Source organism: Lucilia cuprina, chromosome 5 (genome assembly GCF_022045245.1).
Source record: "Lucilia cuprina isolate Lc7/37 chromosome 5, ASM2204524v1, whole genome shotgun sequence".
In the NCBI taxonomy this organism is placed as follows: domain Eukaryota; kingdom Metazoa; phylum Arthropoda; class Insecta; order Diptera; family Calliphoridae; genus Lucilia; species Lucilia cuprina.
Window position 1 is genome coordinate 6,650,692 of NC_060953.1, and position 25,648 is coordinate 6,676,339.

At 28.8% G+C, this 25,648-nt stretch overlaps 1 long non-coding RNA gene across 1 annotated transcript; it reads left to right on the top strand.

Moving 5' to 3' along the window:
- Positions 1–19,329: 19,329 nt before the first annotated feature.
- LOC124420365 lies at positions 19,330–24,016 on the top strand. The gene is made up of 2 exons (XR_006941151.1): positions 19,330–19,959; positions 23,915–24,016. It is a non-coding gene; the product is annotated as an uncharacterized LOC124420365 (long non-coding RNA).
- The last annotated feature ends 1,632 nt before the right edge of the window (positions 24,017–25,648 follow it).

The following is a 25,648-nucleotide window of genomic DNA, read 5'->3' on the forward strand; positions in this document are numbered from 1 at the left end:
AGAACTGAACTAGAACTGAACTAGAACTGAACTAGAACTGAACTAGAACTGAACTAGAACTGAACTAGAACTGAACTAGAACTGAACTTGAACTGAACTAGAACTCAACTAGAACTGAACTAAAACTCCACTAAAACAAAAGTAAGTTTGCAGTAGAGCAAAGTTAGACCTGAAATAGTACTTTCTATTAAATGAAACTATTTTCTAGAATACTTCATTGTTTATTTCCTTTGATCTTTTTTATATTAATGTTTTGCTTAGCCATACTAATCCATCATTTAAGGCAGCTGATTTTGAGATGTTCTTTTCGACAAAACAAAATGCATATTTTCCACTCTAGTGATTTTGTTAAAAAGTTAAACATGCAAAAAAAAAACAGAAACAATCCTGCACAAATTGCTTGACAATTATGTGGATTTTTTGTTATTCCTATTAATCCTTAGAACGTGTGTTGGACGCACTTTGTTTAAACAAAACAACAATACATTTTGCCTTAATCCATGATAAACATTCAAATAAACCTTCTATTTAAACATTTTTACACATTTCGCTTAGAATTTTTTAACTGTCATTCAAGTATGAAATTATTAAAATAAAACAAAAATACTTTTGAATATTCATAGAAAATTAGTTAGAGTATTTTTTTAGAGTGTGTCTTTGACATGCAGTAGGATTAAAAAATGATGTTTTGTTTCTACATGTTTGAACAACAAAGGCTTAAAGTAACAAATCCTTCAAACTGAAATCTGTACTCTTGCTCCTAATACGAGTATTTTAAGTCTTGACACATGTGAAACTGGGAAATTTTTTTGTTTTAATAAGAAATTAAGCCAAAAAACAAAATATTTCCGCCAAAGTATGAGTAAATATGAATGAATTCATTTAGTTGGTTTGTTCGCCTGCTAAACACTCCATTTATTTTCTGGTTCTCATATTTATTTAAACCACAAAATTACCAGATAATTTGTTTGCTACAACAAATTTTAAAAGTCACTCTACGGAGGATGATTTAGTTTGTTTTTTTTTCTAGTTTGCCATAATATCCTTTTCCTGTATTACTCATACTAATTCTAGGTGGAAATTTCAAATTCTTAACATATGTTGTCAGGATCTGTAGAGAATTTAAACGCCTGTTTAACTTAAATAAGGGTTTTTCTAATTCAGTTTATTATTAAACAGTTTTTTTTTTGCCTCCATGTTTAGGTAGCCTAATTATATGGTCATGGTCTATAATTATAGTTTCATCAACAATTAATATAAAATTAGTTTGATGTTTAAATTTCAGATGGAATAAAACGTTTTTATTTAATTGATTTGTTTTACGTTTTCTGCTGCTACTAATGATTCTACGTGGGAGTTTTTTTATTGAATTAATGTTTAAAAAGAAAGTGGAGTCATAGGAAGAAAACATATGGTTAGTATAAACGAAAGACTTAAGAAGGAAACTTTAGTTTATTGGAGTAGGCATTACAAAGATCAATATTGTTTCAGTTCAGTTCTAGATCAGTTCTAGTTCAGTTCTAGTTCAGTTCTAGTTTAGTTCTAGTTCAGTTCTAGTTCAGTTCTAGTTCAGTTCTAGTTCAGTTCTAGTTCAGTTCTAGTTCAGTTCAACTTCAGTTCTAGTTCAAGTTCAGTTCAAGTTCAGTTCTAGTTCAGTTCTAGTTCAGTTCTAGTTCAGTTCTAGTTCAGTTCTAGTTCAGTTCTAGTTCAGTTCTAGTTCAGTTCTAGTTCAGTTCTAGTTCAGTTCTAGTTCAGTTCTAGTTCAGTTCTAGTTCAGTTCTAGTTCAGTTCTAGTTCAGTTCTAGTTCAGTTATTGTTCAGTTCTAGTTCAGTTCTAGTTCAGTTCTAGTTCAGTTCTAGTTCAAGTCTTGTTCAGTTCTAGTTCAGTTTTAGTTCAGTTCTTGTTCAGTTCTTGTTCAGTTTTAGTTCAGTTCCAGTTCAGTTCTAGTTTAGTTCTAGTTCAGTTCTAGTTTAGTTCTAGTTCAGTTCTAGTTCAGTTCTAGTTCATTTCTAGTTCAGTTCTAGTTCAGTTCTAGTTCAGTTCTAGTTCAGTTCTAGTTCAGTTCTAGTTCAGTTCTAGTTCAGTTCTAGTTCAGTTCTAGTTCAGTTCTAGTTCAGTTCTAGTTCAGTTCTAGTTCAGTTCTAGTTCAGTTCTAGTTCAGTTCTAGTTCAGTTCTAGTTCAGTTCTAGTTCAGTTCTAGTTCAGTTCTAGTTCAGTTCTAGTTCAGTTCTAGTTCAGTTCTAGTTCAGTTCTAGTTCAGTTCTAGTTCAGTTCTAGTTCAGTTCTAGTTCAGTTCTAGTTCAGTTCTAGTTCAGTTCTAGTTCAGTTCTAGTTCAGTCTAGTTCAGTTCTAGTTCAGTTCTAGTTCAGTTCTAGTTCAGTTCTAGTTCAGTTCTAGTTCAGTTCTAGTTCAGTTCTAGTTCAGTTCTAGTTCAGTTCTAGTCAGTTCTAGTTCAGTTCTAGTTCAGTTCTAGTTCAGTTCTAGTTCAGTTCTAGTTCAGTTCTAGTTCAGTTCTAGTTCAGTTCTAGTTCAGTTCTAGTTCAGTTCTAGTTCAGTTCTAGTTCAGTTCTAGTTCAGTTCTAGTTCAGTTCTAGTTCAGTTCTAGTTCAGTTCTAGTTCAGTTCTAGTTCAGTTCTAGTTCAGTTCTAGTTCAGTTCTAGTTCAGTTCTAGTTCAGTTCTAGTTCAGTTCTAGTTCAGTTCTAGTTCAGTTCTAGTTCAGTTCTAGTTCAGTTCTAGTTCAGTTCTAGTTCAGTTCTAGTTCAGTTCTAGTTCAGTTCTAGTTCAGTTCTAGTTCAGTTCTAGTTCAGTTCTAGTTCAGTTCTAGTTCAGTTCTAGTTCAGTTCTAGTTCAGTTCTAGTTCAGTTCTAGTTCAGTTCTAGTTCAGTTCTAGTTCAGTTCTAGTTCAGTTCTAGTTCAGTTCTAGTTCAGTTCTAGTTCAGTTCTAGTTCAGTTCTAGTTCAGTTCTAGTTCAGTTCTAGTTCAGTTCTAGTTCAGTTCTAGTTCAGATCTAGTACAGTTCTTTTTTAGTTCAGTTCTAGTTTAGTTCAACAAGTGCAACAATTTAAAGCAATTACAAAGAATTAGTAATAGTTTTACTGTCACTTAGTAACTTAGCCTTCTATGACATCATAAAATAAATTAATGTATGGTAATTGTTATCACGTCATCGTACTTTGTAGACAGATGTAAAGACAGACGGACAGCTATGGTAAATTTGCAATAAAAACTAATAAAATAAATTATAAACTAACAACTACCAGCAGTAACAATAAAACATATTTCTGACTGGTAATGAACGAGACCATAAGTAATTATTAAGATTAGAATGACATTGTTAAGTTATTACAACTCAACTCAAGTAAAAATCAAATTACCAGCAAACGGCAGCAACAATTATAAAAACTATGGGTTTATAAGTAAGAAGAAACAAAAAAGGTTCTATAAACTGCATATGTTCGTTAGTTTGAACACATATGCGAATTTTAGAAACTATTTATATAGATATATAAATACTTTTTTTAATATATTGAAGGTTGTTCGATTACCACTGACCGCATGTAGTTGGAAACAAAAAAAAAAAAAAGGTTTGTGAAAAATATTAAATAAAAGGTGTGATTAAACATTGTATTAATTTATTATTATTTACTTGTTGCCTTTAAGACTCATGAATATTCATGAATTTTAGGTGAGTTGAGAAATATTATGCTAAATTATATGTTACAAAGTTAAGTGCAGTATTTTGATAATAAATGACAGTTAGTATTAATAGTTTTAAAAGAAGAGATATAAAAAATGAGGTCATTTAAAGAAAATAATCATAAGAACATGTTAAATATTATTCATATACTTAAGGGAAGTTGTGCTGCAAAACAAAAGACTTAAGACACATACTTGTTACAGAGCCATAAGCTTAGGTTTATTTTCTTTTTAATTTAAAACAGAAATTTAGTTTTGTTTCTTTATACATTCCCACAGTCTTTTTTTCTATTGTCCATTTATGACTATTTATGACCTCCCAAAAAGCTCATGTTTCCAAATGTTTGTTATATATTCTCACAAAATGTTTATAATTATTGATTACTGCTATTATTTCTTTCTTTCTTTTTTTTCTGTGAACTCATCATAAACTAATTTTTTCGACAACTAATTCGTGATTTTTATATATTTTTTTCCTAACAATACATATTCAAATATTGTTTTTTGAAATCAATCTAAAAATTCACTTTCTAAATTATGTTCAATTTCAATATTTTATTTCATTTTCGAAAAAATATGTATAACATGTTTTATTTCCTAATTTTGTTATTGTACAATTTAAGAAGATTTTAATTTTAAAAAAATTTGTTTCTTTTTTTTAACTCCTGCTTAATCATGTTGTTATTTTCCTCTTCTTGTGGATGCACTCTACAATGATAGAATATAAAACATTTGATTTTTGTTAGTTTTTAATTGATTACTTGTTATTGTTTAATAGATGGCTGAAGCCAAAAACAACGTTGAACAGGAAAAAAAAGAATGAGCTGATATAAAACAATATAATAAAATCAGGTAAATGGCTAAATATATTTGGTTTTATTTCATAAATTCCCACGCATGTTTAACATTGATTATTGATTGAGAAGGGCCAAATTGTTAAAGTCATGATATAAATCATTTCAAGTAACATGTTTATTAGTGAACAGCAAACCCACTGTGAATGTAGTTAGTTAAATGAGATCAAAAACGTGGGGAGATGCTGTGTCCAGTTGGTTTATTATAAATAAAAAAAGAAAACTGATATTTAAATAACAAAATCTAAAACGAGAAATATCTAACAATATAAGAAAAAATATACATATTTAATTTAGTTCTGGTTCAGTTCTAGTTCAGTTCTAGTTCAGTTCTAGTTAAGTTCTAGTTCAGTTCTAGTTCAGTTCTAGTTCAGTTCTAGTTCAGTTCTAGTTCAGTTCTAGTTCAGTTCTAGTTCAGTTCTAGTTCAGTTCTAGTTCAGTTCTAGTTCAGTTCTAGTTCAGTTTTAGTTCAGTTCTAGTTCAGTTCTAGTTCAGTTCTAGTTCAGTTCTAGTTCAGTTCTAGTTTACTATAGACATTTAAAGCATAAAGTTTTTTATGTTCGGTAAATCAACATTATTCTTAACATAATCCTTCTTTTCAGACAATGCTCAAAAAAACTTCTTAATTTCATATTTTTATTAATGATTTTTTAATTTCCCCTTTATTGTTATTATTGCCATAAAAGAAAAATTACGAAATTTCTTTCGTAGAATACAAAAAATATGAGTGGTTATTTTAAAACAAAAACTTGTCTCTTATTAATTCGATTTTAAAATGATAAAGAAGAGCTTTAAAGATGACATAGTCTATAAAAATAGATTAGATAATTTCAAAAATTTGTTTTTCAAAAAATTATTCTTAAGAATTGGTTTCTTTAAACAACACAATACTTATTCGAAATGTTGTATAAATCGAAAAAAAATTAATTATAATGAAATTAATCAATGTCAATAATAATGACAAATACTGCTTAAACACGAACCAGTTTTAAAGTCAAATATTTCTTTTCTTTCAAATTATATGTAAAATATGGTCAAAGCACTTTATTTTCTATATATATTTTTTTTTTTGCTTTTTTGATGAAATCTAATATCACTCATGTTCGTTTTTTTAATTCTTCAAATACTAATCACTTTGTGTGTGTTTTTGTATATATTTTAAGCAAATAATTCTTTTAGTATATGCAAATGTTTTGTATGTATTTTCTTTTTTTTGAAATATTTTAGTTTCAAAATGGCTTAAAGCCAATTTAGTGATTTTGTATCCTAACAACAGAAAAATCTGCGTGTTTGCACTGTTTTAATGTGTTATGTCAGTGTGTTTTTTTGTTTTGGGTTATTTTTTTTTTTTTTTTTTTTTTGATCTTGTGTTATGTTTTTCATCTATCATATTATTCATCATCTTTAGGCTATTAACAGCCATACAATATGCAAATTTGATTTTTTTCTTTTTGAAAAAGTTCAACCAAATAAAGATCATTGATCTCAATTTTGCGTGTTCACTAGTTTCAATATCATCAACATGATTTTCATGCCCTGTCTGGATAGTGCGATTGTCATAGACCAAACGACTAATGGGATAAAGAGAACTAAGGTTTAAGACGAAGTAGGGAAAGCCGTACATTTGTTCTTCCTGTTTAAAAGAATATTTTCTATCTATCTATTTATCTATTTATCTATCTATCTATCTATCTATCTATCTATCTATCTATCTATCTATCTATCTATCTATCTATCTATCTGTCTATATGTCTATCTGTCTATATATCTCTCTATTTAGAAGAGATTTTTTCTCAATTTTATATATATTTCCTTACTATTTAAGAAAGACCTTCTATAGAAAATGTCTTTGTATTTGATAAAGATTTTCTACAAAAAATTTCTCTTCATTTGATAAAGATTTTCCATAGAAAATATTTCTTTCTATTCAATATAAAATTTTCATAGAAAATTTCTCTCTTTTTAAGAGAAAATTTCTCTTTATTTTCTTTAAAAATTTTTCTTTATTTAGTAGAGATTTTCTATAGAAAATATTTTTTATTTAAGAGAGATTTTCTGTAAAAAAATTGCCTTCTATTAAGAAGGGGTTTTCTTGAGATTTACTATAAAAAATTTTTCTGTATTTAAGAGAGCTTTTTTTAGAGAGTAGATCTCTATTTAAAAAAGTTTTTCTGTAAAAACCTTTTCTTCATTTTTCTATCAAAAATTTCCTCTTTTTTTAAGAGATTGCCTTACAAATGTGTTTGCTAATACGACGAACTAAATAAGCTGCCTATTTATTATCATTTTGTCATTCTTTTTTTTTTATTTGAAACACATTTTTCTGCCTCTTAACTTATTTTAAAAAATAAGGAGTTTGACTCTAAAAAAAATTGATGAGTTCAGTTTATAATTTAAATTTCCCTTGAGGCTGTCAAATATTCAAATTTTGTCTCTATTTGTATTGGCTTGATAACATAGAAATCTTTTTGCTATTTGTTTTAAGTTTTTTTTTTCATTTTGCGTGAAAAGAAAACAAGAATAGATATCAATATTAATTATTTGATTTGTATTAGATAGTGAAGATTTGGTTATAAGATAAATTTTTATTTTAAATATTTAATTCATAATTATGTGTTTTAGAGATTAATGATTTTTATATGGAAATAAGAATTGTATGTGGAATAGATTTCCGCTGTGTGATTAAAAACAAGAGAAATAACTTTAAAAGGTTTTTTGTATATAGAAAAAGTTAAAAATTTGATTTTGGTTTAAATTTTTTGCCAAATATACAATATTTTCGAAAAATGTTTAACAATTCCTTAAAGACCCAAATTCCAATCTGTCAATATGTACCATAATTTTAAGCTAATTTACTATATTCATTCATATACTGTTGCATGATGCCCTAGCACCTTTTCAAAATCCTCCAAAGAACGATCCATCATATTTGCTAAATAATTGATGTTTAAAATATTGAAAAATCATATTTTTTTATGTTATTCTTTGCAATTCAATACAAAATAAATCTTTTGTTAAACTACAATTTAAAGTTTTCGGTATCGTTATTGATTGACAACAATTCAAACAGCAATTCAACAGACAAGAGTTACAACAACAACAAGAAATAATAATAAAATAAAAGAAGTGTGAAATATTTTTCATACCCTTCAAACTGAACTATAAATGCTGCATGTGATGCATTTTCCCTAAATGTTGCATGATGCGTCTATATGTGTTGTGTTGCGTTGTTTTGTGTTGATAGTGTTGCTTTTTAGGTTTTACAAATGTTGTCAATTTAAAGTAATTTCCGCCTTTGATTATGTTTTTTTTTTGTATTTTATTTTTATATCTTTCGCTATCTGTCTCTGGGGGTCTAAATGGAAGTATAAGACCGTGAGTTTTTCTCTGTTGATCTTTTGTGTAGACGAAAAAAAAGGATGTTCTTGATTTCTTTGGATTTCAATGTATGTTTTTACAAAAATGCATTTATAATGTCAGTTGATTTTATTTTCATTTTTTTTTCGTTTTAACAAATTGTCTACATGTTTTTGTTAGTGGTTGTCTGTGTGGAAAAATGTTGTATGCTTTTTGATTTTTTTTTTTTTTTTTTATAAATTAGCTCAAGTGTATGCTTATCATTTCAACAAGACTACAAAACGATCAATCAATATCATTATTGAAAATGGTTAAAAAAAAGTGTTATGCATTTAGAGAACGAAGAAAAAAAACTAAAAATGTTGTAGTTGTCATTGTTTGGATGTGTCTGCAGAACGAAGATAACGAAAGGTTTGCCTTAATTTGGTTTTTAGAGATGATGTTAAAATTTAAGTCTAATAAAAATTTATAAAAAATGAGTCAAATTTTAGGAAACACAATAAAATTTTTAGTTAGATCTTTGAATTATAAACTTGCGACTAAATTAGAACTGAACTAGAACTGAACTAGAACTAAACTAGAACTAAACTAGAACTGAACTAGAACTAAACTAGAACTGAACTAGAACTGAACTAGAACTGAACTAGAACTGAACTAGAACTGAACTAGAACTGAACTAGAACTGAACTAGAACTGAACTAGAACTGAACTAGAACTGAACTAGAACTGAACTAGAACTGAACTAGAACTGAACTAGAACAGAACTAGAACAGAACTAGAACAGAACTAAAACAGAACTAGAACAGAACTAGAACAGAACTAGAACTGAACTAGAACTGAACTAGAACTGAACTAGAACTAGAACTGAACTAGAACTGAACTAGAACTGAACTAGAACTGAACTAGAACTGAACTAGAACTGAACTAGAACTGAACTAGAACTGAACTAGAACTGAACTAGAACTAGAACTAGAACTGAACTAGAACTGAACTAGAACTGAACTAGAACTGAACTAGAACTGAACTAGAACTGAACTAGAACTGAACTAGAACTGAACTAGAACTGAACTAGAACTGAACTAGAACTGAACTAGAACTGAACTAGAACTGAACTAGAACTGAACTAGAACTGAACTAGAACTGAACTAGAACTGAACTAGAACTGAACTAGAACTGAACTAGAACTGAACTAGAACTGAACTAGAACTGAACTAGAACTGAACTAGAACTGAACTAGAACTGAACTAGAACTGAACTAGAACTGAACTAGAACTGAACTAGAACTGAACTAGAACTGAACTAGAACTGAACTAGAACTGAACTAGAACTGAACTAGAACTGAACTAGAACTGAACTAGAACTGAACTAGAACTGAACTAGAACTGAACTAGAACTGAACTAGAACTGAACTAGAACTGAACTAGAACTGAACTAGAACTGAACTAGAACTGAACTAGAACTGAACTAGAACTGAACTAGAACTGAACTAGAACTGAACTAAAACTGAACTAGAACTGAACTAGAACTGAACTAGAACTGAACTAGAACTGAACTAGAACTGAACTAGAACTGAACTAGAACTGAACTAGAACTGAACTAGAACTGAACTAGAACTGAACTAGAACTGAACTAGAACTGAACTAGAACTGAACTAGAACTGAACTAGAACTGAACTAGAACTGAACTAGAACTGAACTAGAACTGAACTAGAACTGAACTAGAACTGAACTAGAACTGAACTAGAACTGAACTAGAACTGAACTAGAACTGAACTAGAACTGAACTAGAACTGAACTAGAACTGAACTAGAACTGAACTAGAACTGAACTAACTGAACTAGAACTGAACTAGAACTGAACTAGAACTGAACTAGAACTGAACTAGAACTGAACTAGAACTAAACTAGAACTGAACTAGAACTGAACTAGAACTGAACTAGAACTGAACTAGAACTGAACTAGAACTGAACTAGAACTGAACTAGAACTGAACTAGAACTAGAACTGAACTAGAACTGAACTAGAACTGAACTAGAACTGAACTACAACTGAACTAGAACTGAACTAGAACTGAACTAGAACTGAACTAGAACTGAACTAGAACTGAACTAGAACTGAACTAGAACTGAACTAGAACTGAACTAGAACTGAACTAGAACTGAACTAGAACTGAACTACAACTGAACTAGAACTGAACTAGAACAGAACTAGAACAGAACTAGAACAGAACTAGAACAGAACTAGAACAGAACTAGAACAGAACTAGAACAGAACTAGAACAGAACTAGAACAGAACTAGAACAGAACTAGAACAGAACTAGAACAGAACTAGAACAGAACTAGAGCAGAACTAGAACACAACTAAAACAGAACTAGAAATACATAAGAACTCTATGTCTCAAAAGAATTCTATACATAAGAACTCTATGTCTTTCTCTCTTGCTGTAGCACATCCACCTTCGTCCTGTTCTGATATAAAATGTGATGATTTGATCGATCTACTTCATGATCTTTTAACATCTGAAATTCATAATTCACTCCTTTTCTCAGACCATTAACAATAAAAATGCTTTAACCCTCTTTATCATTTCAAGTTCAAGGCAAAATACGTGTTCAAAACAAATGTCCTCAAAAAATTTTTGACAAATCATGATCAATTGTTCAATAACATTTCAAAATAACACAAACTGAACTAAAATCATAATTTCTGTTATTGTTTAACAACATGCTACTGCGCTCTTTTTAAAATTTTTTGGGTAAAACTAACAAATTTCCTGCAAAAACTCGACAACCCACTGGGGATTGCAAATTCAGAATAATATTTGATCGAAATGATTGATTATTTGTTGGTACAACAATTCTGCACAAGATTTAGTTTAGCTAAAGAACAGTTAAGCCATTTAAAATAGAAATTTGCCAAATCATGACAAAAATAATAACAAACAATTGCTTAAACTAAACTGGAAAAAGTCACATACATTAGAGGACTTTAAAAAGGGATACAAAATGAAAAAGACTAGAGGTGAACATTTTTAAGGGAGGGAGTAGACAGCACAACATACTACATATGCATGTAATAATTGTGGTACTTTTTTTCTCTACTCGGAATAATTTTCTTATAAAAACAACAAATTTTGAAAAAAAAATAACAATTGTTAAGACAAATCCTATTTAGGAAATTTGACCTTAACATAGAGTGGGCGTTGATATGCAAAATATTTCAATAGTTTTTCCATAGTTGGTTTGCATAAAGAAAAAATTAAAGCATGAAAATGTAGAAAGAAAAGAAATTCCGTTAAAATTTTTATGAAAAACTCCATAAGACACCAGGAAACCTCAAAAACCACAGAGTGTGGTTAAGCAAAATAACTGTTTGAGAAATACAAGGAATATGGACAACGAAACTATAACGGTAGCGTAACATATTAATGGGTTTAAACACCCCTTTTTGCTCAAACACTCAGTCTTTCCCTTTCTCGGTCTCACTCTCTCTTTTATTTTTCCTTATCAAGAGCAGGTAATATTTTCTTTTCAATATCCTTTAACTCTTAAGGAGGTGTTGCTCTGTCTCATTGACTTTCTTATTTAGCTTATTTCTTAGCAGTTGTTGTTTTTGTTTCTTCCTTTTTATATTAATCCTTTCCAACTCTTCATGTTTTGCAGGCTAGAGAAGTCAAAAAGGGTTAATCTATGTTAATAACGACTTGCGGGTTTTTTGCTTTTGAGTTTTGTAGCACATTATCTACGGTTAAGCCTTCGGAAATTGATAACAATTCTATGGTTTAAGTCTTCCCTATAAAAGACAAAAATTGGATTAACTTTTAAACAAACAGCAAAAAGTCAAAATGTCATTTTATTTTTATTGAAAAAGGGGTAAAAGGAAAGGATTTAGTAAGTTTCTTAGAATAATATAATTCTAGTTAAAGGATCTCAATTTGCGTTATACATTTTTGAATTTAAGCAAGGAGTTTGATTTTAAAGTCAATTATTTTCAAATAATTTGAAGATATAATATTTTTGCATGACAATGTTTTTTTTTAGAAAAATTTACCGTTTTTAAACAGTGGTTATAAGTATTATGATATTCTAGGTTAGTTTAAGTTCAGTTCAGAACAGAACAGTTCTGTTCTAGTTCTGTTCTAGTTCTGTTCTAGTTCTGTTCTAGTTCTGTTCTAGTTCTGTTCTAGTTCTGTTCTAGTTCTGTTCTAGTTCTGTTCTAGTTCTGTTCTAGTTCTGTTCTAGTTCTGTTCTAGTTCTGTTCTAGTTCTGTTCTAGTTCTGTTCTAGTTCTGTTCTATTTCTGTTCTAGTTCTGTTCTAGTTAGTTCTAGTTCAGTTCTAGTTCAGTTCTAGTTTAGTTCTATTTCAGTTCTAGTTCAGTTCTAGTTCAGTTCTAGTTCAGTTCTAGTTCAGTTCTAGTTCAGTTCTAGTTCAGTTCTAGTTCAGTTCTAGTTCAGTTCTAGTTCAGTTCTAGTTCAGTTCTAGTTCAGTTCTAGTTCAGTTCTAGTTCGGTTCTAGTTCAGTTCTAGTTCAGTTCTAGTTCAGTTCTAGTTCAGTTCTAGTTCAGTTTAGTTCAGTTCTAGTTCAGTTCTAGTTCAGTTCTAGTTCAGTTCTAGTTCAGTTCTAGTTCAGTTCTAGTTCAGTTCTAGTTCAGTTCTAGTTCAGTTCTAGTTCAGTTCTAGTTCAGTTCTAGTTCAGTTCTAGTTTAGTTCTAGTTCAGTTCTAGTTCAGTTCTAGTTCAGTTCTAGTTCAGTTCTAGTTCAGTTCTAGTTCAGTTCTAGTTCAGTTCTAGTTCAGTTCTAGTTCAGTTCTAGTTCAGTTCTAGTTCAGTTCTAGTTCAGTTCTAGTTCAGTTCTAGTTCAGTTCTAGTTCAGTTCTAGTTCAGTTCTAGTTCAGTTCTAGTTCAGTTCTAGTTCTAGTTCAGTTCTAGTTCAGTTCTAGTTCAGTTCTAGTTCAGTTCTAGTTCAGTTCTAGTTTAGTTCTAGTTAAGTTCTAGTTCAGTTCTAGTTCAGTTCTAGTTCAGTTCTAGTTCAGTTCTAGTTCAGTTCTAGTTCAGTTCTAATTCAGTTCTAGTTCAGTTCTAGTTCAGTTCTAGTTCAGTTCTAGTTCAGTTCTAGTTCAGTTCTAGTTCAGTTCTAGTTCAGTTCTAGTTCAGTTCTAGTTCAGTTCTAGTTCAGTTCTAGTTCAGTTCTAGTTCAGTTCTAGTTCAGTTCTAGTTCAGTTCTAGTTCAGTTCTAGTTCAGTTCTAGTTCAGTTCTAGTTCAGTTCTAGTTCAGTTCTAGTTCAGTTCTAGTTCAGTTCTAGTTCAGTTCTAGTTCAGTTCTAGTTCAGTTCTAGTTCAGTTCTAGTTCAGTTCTAGTTCAGTTCTAGTTCAGTTCTAGTTCAGTTCTAGTTCAGTTCTAGTTCAGTTCTAGTTCAGTTCTAGTTCAGTTCTAGTTCAGTTCAAGTTCAGTTCTAGTTCTGTTCTAGTTCAGTTCTAGTTCAGTTCTAGTTCAGTTCTAGTTCAGTTCTAGTTCAGTTCTAGTTCAGTTCTGGTTCAGTTCTGGTTCAGTTCTTGTTTAAATCTAGCTCAGTTCTAGTTCTAGTCTAGTTCTCTAGTTTAGTTCTAGTTCTCTAGTTTAGTTCCAGTTCTGTTCTAGTTCAGTTCTAGTTTTCTGTGAACCGAAATTTTTGCGATATTTTAATTATTTCTTGTCTCCTCCTTTTTTTATTAATAATCACCCAGCTACTTGATATTGTCATTTAAACTGGTATTCATTTTGATATTTTTCGAATATTTCCATCAATTTAACATCTATAATGATCAATAATATTGAGAAACAACAAACAAAATCCCATAATTTAAAAAACATAAAAACAGTAAGCTAAAATGCATTAAACCGCTTGAAGTCCTGTAAAAGAAATTTCTCCTTTAGTCCGCCACCAACATTTTTTCATCAAAGAAAAAAAAAAAATAACGCATTAAAATACAAATTATTTTATTGACTTCAATAAAAAAGCATAAAAACAGCAATGGCATCGCTTGAATAGTTTAACATTTAATAAAGTTAATCAACATAACAGCAACAACGAAAAACCAATTTTAATGAAAAAATTTTGTTGTATTTGATTAAATGGTCAATAACTTGTATTAATGCAGCAATTTTTGGTTTTTGTTTAATGAACACGGCTTGCAATTGCATACGGATTTATGCTCAGCCCACCTAGCGGGGTTTTTTAAGGAAAAAAATAAACATTTTTTTGTTGGGTAGTTGTTGTAATAATAGCAAAAGTTAAACATGTAGCAAACAGTATTTTACTCTATAAAACAAACTAACAACAAATGCGTTTTTATAGATTTGAAATGCAGTTTGAAAAAAAAAACGAAATAATTTTAAATAAACCACGCCCTAATTTTCTAACCATCACCCTCTTTAAATAAAAAACAAAATATTTGCTTAAACAACAACAACAACAGCAGCATACATGTTCAATATATAAAAAATAACATTGTGGCTCGTTATTCATATAAAAAAGCAACACACAGAAGAAATGATCACTGTTAATGTAGAGTATTAGAGTACAGCTATGAAAACAACAACATAAACACTAAAAACGTCATTTTATTTTGTTGTTTTTGTTAACACACACACACAAATCACACACATTCATTGTGTGTAGCTACAACAACTAAAAGCAAACAACAATGTGAGTGCTCTGCATTGGTCAATGAAATGAGAACATCTGTTAAAATAACTCCACTACTAATACAATTATTCAAACACGCATACCCTGTTTACTAAAGCAAATCAATAAAAGCAACAACAAATGCTGATGATCAAAAACTAGTTTTGTTTGGAAAGAGAGACAGAGAGAGAGAGAGAGAGAAAAAAAACCAAGCCGTTAAGTGGTGTTTGTCTCTTTTTAACTTAAGGCTAACGGTTGTTAATATTTGCCTAATAATTGTTAGTAATTTCTCTGAGATTGATAGAGAGAAATGTTGTGGGTTTTAATGGAGAGATCAATAACAGTTAAATTATGGAGTTACTGTTATTTATTGTACTCTTTTTATGTTTTAAAGAGAGTTTTCTTTTTTGTGAATTTGTGGTTTATTTGAAAATGTTCTGTTAATTTATAAGACACCAATCATTTTGTTTAAATTAATGAATGAAAGAAATATTTCGGTTTGCTGCTTCCATAACAGAGTTAAAAGTTAAATTTTAAAGAGAATTTTTGTTATTTTCTAAAGAGATTTGTTTGCTGTATAAAAGAGTTTTTCTAAAATTGTGAGAAATTTTTAAGAGAATTTCGTCTATTAACATTTGAAATTAACAGTATTTTAGTTATATTCAATTAAAACTGTTTTAGTTTATAAACTGTGATTAGATGTTTGACTTTAGAGAAGTTTTATTTGATTGCTTTCATTGAACTGAAGTTTTTTAAAATTTAGTTTCATTGGAAAATGTTAAATGAAATGGTCTCATGAAGTTAGAATCAAATATTTGATTGGATTGATCTGTTAAGTTATTTAACACGGAAACTTTTTTTATAAAATGATCGTATTATGAAAACTACAGAATTTTATACAAATATTTCAATTCAAACTTACATAAACATGAGGCTTAACAAAAGACTTAAGCAACAAACTTAGGCTTATGCTCAGTGAAACGAATTTGCTGCAAAAAACTAATAAACTTAAGACACTTAACAATATTAAGAAAAACATTAAAATTACTTTAGAAAAGACTTAAGTAACAAACCCCTAATGAGATGACTCAACACTTTTATGTAAAAGACTTAAGGAACAAACTTTAAATCAAGAGAATAAAATGAATTTAAAGAATTAAAAATAAAAGAAAAATGTTTAAATGAAACGATTAAATAATAAACGAAGAACTTAAGAAACAAACTTGATATTTTGTAAAAGAAAAGATTTAAAAACTAAAAACTTAAGAAACAAACTTTTCGCAAAGAAACTGCTACAATTAGTTAGAAGAAAACAAGCACTTTACGAAATTATTTGTTTTTAGAGTTTAAAAATGATATGATTAAACGAAAAACTTAAGAAACAAACTTGATATTTTGTAAACTAGAGTATTTTGTTAAAAGAAAACTTAAAACTTAAGAAACAAACTTTGGCAAAGAATGTAGTCATGTAGGAAAAAACAAGCACTTTACGAAATTATTTGTTTAAATGTTTGAAAATTACCTGATTAAATGAAAAACTTAAGAAATAAACTTGATCTTATGCTAGCCAAAGAATTTTGTCAAAAGGAAACGAAAAACTTAAGAAACAAACTTTTGACATAGAAACTGTTAAAATAAGCGCCTAACGAAAGAAAAATTTAAAAATTACACGATTAAACGAAAAACTTAAGAAACAAACTTGATATTTTCTAAAGCAAAGAATTTTTTTTAAAAAAACTAAAAACTTAAGAAACGAACTTTTGAATTTTAAGTGCATACATGCTGAGCCTTAAAATTGCCAAATTTTTAATGATTTAAAAAACTTAAGCTCTAATAAATAAAGAAAATTAAATGATTTAACAAAATAATACTTAAACAACAAACATGTTTTCTTTTTTATACTCACCAACTTATGCGTAAAACGAAAAACTTAAGGAACAAACTTTTTGAACCTGCAAACAAAAAATAAGAAATTATAAAATAAATATTTTAAAAATATTACTTAAATTATAAAAAAAGGCAAAGATTAAACAAAAGACTTAAACAACTACTCTATTTCTTTCTCTGCTATAGGATTCTGTTAAAATAGCAAAAAACTTAAGACATAAACTTGTATTGCAGCAACATTAACTTTTAGAATTGTTAAGCAAAGGAAACTAAATGAACTTTTATTGAAAATCAAACCCGCAACTTTAGAACCCAGGACTTTCAGTGAGTTATTTTACTGAACTTTTAAGAATTTGATAGAATGATAAATTCTTCCAAAAAAAAAGATTTCTTCATAAGAAATGTTTGAGCAGTTGCTGTGATAGTTGACGATTGTTATACAATCAACATCATGATGTTTAAACTACATAATCAAGGCTGGTGCGAATGCACGGGGAAAGGGAAATACACCACCCTCAAAACCGAATATTTTTTATAAAAATTAAACGGAAAACATATACAAATTTCCAACAAACGCTTGAGCTAGATCCCCACCTGTTTAGGGGTAACAATTGTAAGGGGTGTAGTTGATATGTCGAATTGCTTTTATACTTTCTATAGTAGAGAATGTTGGTTGAAAAATATTACCCCTCCACCTCCTACCGCTTGGGTTCTCTTGTGTTTTCAAGCTAGAAATGACAAAAATGTTTAGTGCCCATCAATAGAAAGCTTTACTCCATCAGGAGTGTTGTGAAACTCAGTAGAGCCACTTAAGCAGGCTGCATTTAAGGCAGTGAACAGGAAGTATACTTCATCAAGAGTGTTGTGAAACTCACTGGAGCAACTTAAGCAGCAATTTCGAAGCAGTAAATATCAAGACTTAGTCCATCAAGAGTGTTGTGAAACTCACTAGAGCTACTTAAGCAGGCTGTATTTAAGGCAGTGAATATGAAGCATTACTCCATCAAGAGTGCTGTGAAACTCACATACAAAGCAGTAAAGTTTTGTCAAATCCATAATGAGGATAAGAGACTTTGAAAGCAATGAAAGCAAATTAGTTTAAAGACTGGCCCGGCTAACTTTATCACCATAAAAACCAACCAATATGACAACATTTTTCTTCTCTCTAAATGAATTTCGTTTTGATCGATTTGGAACTCTTCAGTAAGCTTCATTTTAGACCAGGATATGCAAAGTAGTCCTGAAATTATCTTGGCCTTAAAAAACAAGAACTTAGAAGACGTTGCAACTGATTCGTTTATGGGAAAGTAACCAGAATCTACTGCCTCCTTTTCGATCGATAAGGAACTCTTCCTTTTTTTAATAGGCTTCACATTTGAACAAGATATGCGCAATAGTCCTGATTTAAGCTTGGTCTTAAAAAAACAATAACATGTATTAAATGCAGCTGATTCGCTTGAAGCAAACATTGAACAAAAGCTGCCCAGATTCTGCTGATCAACATAAAGGTGTTTTATTCCAAAATTATCAGACTTTTCCCCCAACTAACTGCCCATTTACTTCGATCGTTAAGAAACTCTTCCTTTCTGTAATAGGCTTCACATAGTCCTGATTAAGTTTGGCCTTCAAAGAACATAAAAATATACTAAATGCAAATGATTTATTTGAGGGAAAGATTGAACAAAAAGTGAATCTAATGAGTTATATTCCAACATGACTAAACTTTGCACCTATCTGACTACCTTTCGCTAAGATAAGCAGTCAGCTTGACATTTGAACAAGACAATCATCCTGATTTAAGCTTAAACTAAAAGAACAAACAAAAAATCTGTCCATTTAGCAGGGAATCCATAATATTGCCACAAAGTTTAGAGAAAATTAGTAAAATGTTTAAATAGACAAATAGTTAAGATCAAAACTTTTCTCGATTTCGAATGGAAAATGTATGGCAATTGACTTGATGATGAAACTATTGTAAAGATTTTAAAGAACACTTGTTAAAACATAATTCTTAAAATTTCTTTTTACATATATATTTTAAGTATATTTTAGTTTAGTTTTTGTATATTTCAAACAACAACATAAAACATCATAATATTAAATGACAAAACAAAAGACTTAAGACACATACACAATCTCCTAAGTTTAGAGACTCTCTTTTCTATAACATTTGCTGTTAAACTATACATTCATTGTGCTTGTTTTATCTTGGAAAGAAAACTCACTGTTAAAAACAACTTAACATTCTGTTAAAATATTTTTTAAAATTAAAAGAGTTTTAACATGATCGCTGTTAAATCAAAAAAATGTTATGAAACTGTTAATGTTGTAAAAAAAATTTCTAACATTTACTCTTCAAATGTTAGAGACTTAAAGTAATTTTGAAAATTTTCTTTATGGATTAGTTTTGTCGGCAACAACAACAACAACTATGTTAAAACAAAATCTTATGGTTTATGTTTTAAAAATTATTTGTGGTGCTGTTTTTTTCCTTTACAAAGAGCATTTCATTTAGTTTGAAAAATTTTGTATGTTTTATGTGTTGGTTTTTCTTTAAAGCATTCATAATGTTACTTCTGGTATGAATGGCAGCAGCTACTTTGTAAACTACCAAACACCAACAACTGTAGAGCAACATTGCTTAAGACTGATGATAACTTAAGGTGGCAATATGGAAAAGAAAACAAAATTTCATTTAATAGAGCTGCTGTTTTGCACATAACACACAAAAATAGTCAAAGCATCTGTTATTATTTTTGTTTTCAAAAAAAAATCTAAACAACATAAGATACTCGTATTAAACTTAGAGTAAAATGTATATGACGTTGTTTTGGTTATTGGTTTTTTTGTTTTAGTTTGAATACACTCTGTGTCTGTGCCGCTGTGCTGTGCTGTTCTGTGCTGTGCTGTATAGTGTATATAGCTCTGTGTATCTCTATCTGTGTGTTTTGTGTTGTAGTATTTTTTCGAAGGCATTTTGCAGAACTGTTTAACATCACAGTCAGTCTTTAGTGGTACTTCGCGCTTCTTGCTGGTGCACGTACCTACGTTCGCTATAATATTACTAGCAATACAATACAAACATCAAAAGTCTGTAGACAAAAAAAAAAACGCAACGTACGTTCGTGTTTAAATAGTAACCGAATAAATAAGCAACCGTTTAATCAATCGATTTGTAAAAAGTAAAGTAAAAAAATATATAATAAACACAATACAATTGTTTAATGAAAAAAAAATATGTAAAAGACCGTCGCTTTTTAACATTTTTGTGGTGTTAACGGACAAATAAGTTAAATTTGAAAAAAAAAGAAAAAAATCAAAATTAAAACTTACACACAGCAATGTAAATCTCAAAAAAAAAATTTTTGGGTGTTACATTTAAACAACTACAACGACAACAATAACAAACAACTAATACAATGTTATTTTAATAGTATATACATGTAATAGTTATAATACACATGTTTGTATGTATGTTTGTATAAAAACCCTCAAACGCACGTGCGTATGATAATTATCTTTAAAAGTTGTAATAAAACAAAAATTGCTGGAAAATTTTCTTTTTAATAAAAAATTAAATAATTAAAAAAAATTATTAAAAAAAAAACTAAAAATATTAAAAACATAAAAAATTAAAAATTTTAAAAAAATTATTAAAAATAAAAAAACTTTTCATAAAAAATTTTAATAAAATTAAAGAAAGACTTGAAATATTATAATAAAATAAAATTAAAAAATTTTTATTTTTTTAAAAAAATTAAAGATTTTTTTTAATTTAATTTTTTTCAAAAAAATTATTTTTTTTTAATTTCAAATTTTTTTCAAAAAAATTAATTTTTTTTAATTTCAATTTTTTTTCAAAAAAATTTAAATTTTTTTCAAAAATTTTTTACAAAAATTTTATTATTTAAATTTCAACAATTTTATTCATTTAATAAAAAAAAGTGTTAGAAAAATTTAGAAAAAGGACTTAAACAAGTTTTTTTTTTAAATTTTAAACAAATAAATATGAATTAAAAAAACATCAAAAATGTTTTTAAATTGCAAGAAAAATCTTTTAAATTTAAAAAAAATATCACAAACATAATTACACAAAGTTTTAATTAAAATTTTTTAAATTGATAAAGCTTTAAATAAGCAGACGGACAAATGGATAGACAGACGGATGGACAGACAGAAAGTATTCCATTAGAAAACTACAGCGCTTTAAATAAGGAGACAGACAGATAGTATTACACAGTGTGACTTTTATGAGGTCTCCACATGTTAAATCAGTTTCCAAACTATATAAACCTTATTAGTAGAGAATCAAACAAGCGAGCTTTAAATAGGCGGACAGGCAGACAGACAGACAGACAGACAGACAGACAGACAGACAGACAGACAGAAAGTATTACACAGTATGACTTTTATGTAGAGAACTCTAGTATATTGCACAGTTTTAAAATTATATAAACCTTATTAGCAGAGAACATTTTGGGAAAAAATTCAGCCTTTTAGTTTCTCCTATTTAAAAACTATCCTTTCGAAAAGTACAGAGCTTTAAAATGGCGGATAGACACACAGACAGATACAGACAGACAGACACACAGAGAGACAGACGGACAGACGGACAGACAGACAGACAGACAGACAGACGGACAGAAAGATGTTATTACACAGTGTGACTTTTATGTGCAGACCTTGTAGAATCATTCGTATATATTGCTCAGTTACAATACTACATAAACCTTATTAAACCTCATTTTGGAAAAAAAAAATAAGTCTTCTAGAAATCAGAAACTACAGAGCTTTTAACACACACAGACAGAAATTATTTCGCAGTGTGAATTTTATGTGGAAATGTTATGGAACATTGCTCAGTTTAAATACTTTATAAATATTATTAATAGAGAACATTTTGAAAAGAGTACAGTCTTTTAGTTCCTATTTTTTTAAATACTATCGTGCTTTAAACACACGCACGGACAGACAGACATTATTTGTACACCTTATATGTGAACTATATGGAATCCTTCACTTATACTCATTATTTCAAATTAACAAAGAATTATTATTGAAAAATAATATTTTGCGAAAAGTTTCAGAACTTTAGTATATTTCATTTGGAAACTAAAGCAAATCACAATAGTGGTACAGACAAACAACATTGCTGAGTAGCACTTGTCTCAATAGACGGACGGACAGACAATATTCCTGACTGTTACTTATATTGGAATCATTTGAAATTTTTCTTTAATATTTCTCAATATTAAATATCAAATAAATATCGTATATAGAGAATATTTTGGAAAATGTTCAGCCTTCTAGTTCTTGTCATTCGAATTGGTTTCGAAGGACCAAATTGATATTTCGAATGATCTTTTCTGCTTAATCAAATAGCGAAAAAGAAGGTATTTAGTAGATTTTTTTGTATATTACGTGTATGGATTTAGATATTAGTTTCAATACTACTGTAGAAATCACTAATAGGGTTCGTAGGACCATTTGCAAATCTTTACCTTAAAATCAAACAGGAAAAGATTTTTATATCATGTTGATTTGTTTTCTTGTATCAATTCAACTTGGAAAATATAATAAGGGTTCGAAAGACCATATTATTGTTTTAATAGTTTCAAATAAAAATGTTTCTGTGAGATTAAAATTTGATACCTAATTCTATTTATGACTTTGTCCATGTTTTGCCAATAAGACTTCTGTCGGAGATTGTTATGAGGAAATTGATCTCTAATTAGTTTTAATTGAAATTTTAGGGAAAGTCTTGATATAGACTTAACTGAGTTTCGAACGTGTTTACTTGTGCTTGAAAATCTAGTAAATATAAGGAACAATTTATCAATTAATGAGTCGATCTCTAAATTTTCCATTCTATTGTTAAATAGATTTAACGGACTTTTTCTTGATCTTCATTTTGCTATTCAATTGCTCTTAGATCGTTATGTAAACTTAATTGCATTTTGATCGTGGAACTTATGAGTTGATCGCGATAAAACTTTCATCATCAGATTTGTCATCTTGTTGTTCAATTGATTTTTAGGAACTTTGTCCATAGTTTGCTAAAACACGCTTCTTTAGCCAATCGTAATGATCTTCAAATTTTGTAAACTTAATTGAGATGTGATCATGGAACTTATGAGTCGATAGCGATAAAACATTCGTCATCAGATATGTCATCTTGTTGTACAATTGATTTTAAGGAACTTTGTCAATAGTTTGCTAAAACACGCTTCTTTAGCCGATCGTAATGATCTTCAAATTTTGTAAACTTAATTGAGATGTGATCGTTAAACTTATGAGTCGATCGCGGGAAACATTCGTCATCAGATTTATCGATAGATTTTAAAGAACTTTATCAATGTTTTAGGCGATAGTAATGATCTTCAAATTTTGTAAACTTTATTAAGATGTGATCGTGGAACTTATGAGTCGATCGCAGTAAGACGTTCGTCATCAGATTTATCATCTTATTGTGCAATAGCTTTTAAAGGACTTGGTCAATGTTTTGCTAAAACAAACGCTTCTATCAATGATCATAATGATCTTCAGTTTAATATTTAACTTTTAGCTTTAAACTTTTAGCATATAGATTTGATCGTAGCATAGCATATAGATATGATCGTAGTACTTATGAGTCAGGGACTCTTAGAGAAAGTCTAGACTCTAGTCCCATATTATTGTTCAATAGATTTAAAGGGACTTTGTCAATGATTTGATAAAAAAAAATGATTTGATAAAAATTAAAAACTTTTGTCAATGATCATAATGATCTTCAGTTGATGTTAATTATGATGTGATCGTGAATCTTATGAGTCAATCGCTGGAAAACATTCATCAGATTTCTCATCTTATTGTTTAATAGATTTTAAGGGACTTTGTCAAACGCTTTTGACGATGATCATAATGATCTTTAATTGGTGTTATATTTAACTTTCAACTAGAGTCGTCATATGGACTTAATTGTGATGTGATCGTGTAACTTATGAGTCGGAAACTTTTAGGGAAAGTCTTCATATAGACTAAATTGAGATTCGATCGTAGAAAAATTCTGCTGGAAAATCTTGAAAATTTTTTTTAAATTTCATTAAAAACTTAAATTGTTACATAAATCCTCATTTAAAATTTTTCACAACAAAAAACAACCTTTATCTCACCTACAAAATACCTTCAATAATTAACATTATTATTAAAAATATTCTAAATTTTTTACGAAAACATTACAAAAACTTACAACAAATAGATTACAAAGTTTAAGAGAGTTAAGTTAAAAAAAAATCATACACAGACAAATATATAAATAAATTTTCACACTTTCATAAAAAAAAAACGATAACACAAAACAGCAGACAACAGACTCTACTACAGATAATAAAACAAATATTTAAACAATATATATTTTTTTATTTCATTTTGCAAAAAAATCTCTCAACAATATATATTATTTTATCATTTTTTTTAGCCAATACAAACAATTCATACAATAAAGGTGTGGTTTAGCAAGACAAACAAATATATAAGTTTTTAAAGCAAAAAGAAAAAAATCTATAATAAATATAATAAAGAAAAAAACAAAACAAACAGACTCTGTGTTAATAAACAAATGAGATTAGAGCACAAATATATTTTAAGAAAAAAAAATAAATAAAAATAATTAAACGCATTGGAGTAAAAAGTGCTTGAGAAAGAAATAATTCGATATTATTAAAAGGAAAATAAAAGAAGAGAATTAAATCTTCTTGGAAGCTGCTAATATAGACGTATAAAGAAATTTATGCATTTTTCTAAATTTTTCCTAACAACTGTAAATAATAAAACGTTAAGCTGGATTTCCATAGCAATAGGTAAGTGTTTTATGAACAATTAAAAAAAATTAAGATATTTGTAACAATTGTGCTATTCACAATCGATATTGTAAAGTTGTATTGTAGTATGTCGTAGTTTTTTATAATTGATTTATTTTTGTTTTAAAAAATATAATTTGAAAATTTTTTGTGACTTACAACGCTACAACGATACGACAACGATTGTGAAATGCACAAATATGATGACAAGAAAATTCAATTGGTTGACTTTATGAAGTGATAATTGATTGACTTGATCGCCACTAAGTTGAACGTTAATCTCAGATATTGAGATCAATTCTTAAAGTTATATAAGGTTCCAATCATCACTAGGTTTAGGTGGAATAGAGACTCATTGTAAAAACTTAGTTCAACGTAAATCATAGATCTAATGTAGATCAATGTTGATCACCGCCAAGTTGAGTATTTATCGCAGATATTGAGTTCAATCGTAACTGCTTCGAAAGACAACATTAGATCCAATCATTACTGGCTTAGGGTGCTATTGTAACATATTCTGCAAACTAACTTAAACGTCATTCATAAATTTTGATATCAACTAAAGCTTTTATCGTAGGTCTTTAGAGATAACCTATATAGCTTAATTCAAAAGATCATATGATCAATGGAAAGATCAGCTAAAGATCGAACTATACTTCCTACTAATCAGTCTTTCTAAAGTTTCATATAAAGCTTCATTAAGTTTAAATCATCACTAGGTTAAGATAAAATTATAATTCATTTTACAAACTTCCTAAAACCTTAGTCAAAGCGTTTTGTGTAGGAATATATGACCAATGTGAAGATCAGCTCTATGTTCATCTTCCACGATTGATTAACCTTTGCTTCATTAAGTTTAAATCATCATGAGGTTGAGGTGAAATCGTAACTCATTCTGCAAACTTTCTTAAACTTTAGTCAAAGCGCTTTATGTAGAAACAGTTGATCAATGTGAAGATCAGCTTTATGTTCATCATACATATTGATAAATCTTCATAAAGAACGAACTATATTTCCACGATTGATTGATCTTTATAAAGCTCCTTGCAAAGCTTCATTACGTCCAAAACATCACTAGGCTAAGGTGAAATCGTAACTTATTCACAAACTTACTTAATCTTTATTCAAAGCGTTGTTTTAGTAGCAACCAAGTAAAGCTTTAGTATTCAGTTTTATAGAAAACAATAATGAACTTTCATAATAAGTTTTTCATAAGATTAGATAAAGCTTTAAAGCTTGAGCTTTATTATTATTATTTCTGAATTTGAATGAAAAAAATATACGCACGTTTTATAGCAACCAAGTAAAGCTTTAATCATATACTTTGTATTTAAAAATTGAGCGTCAAATTT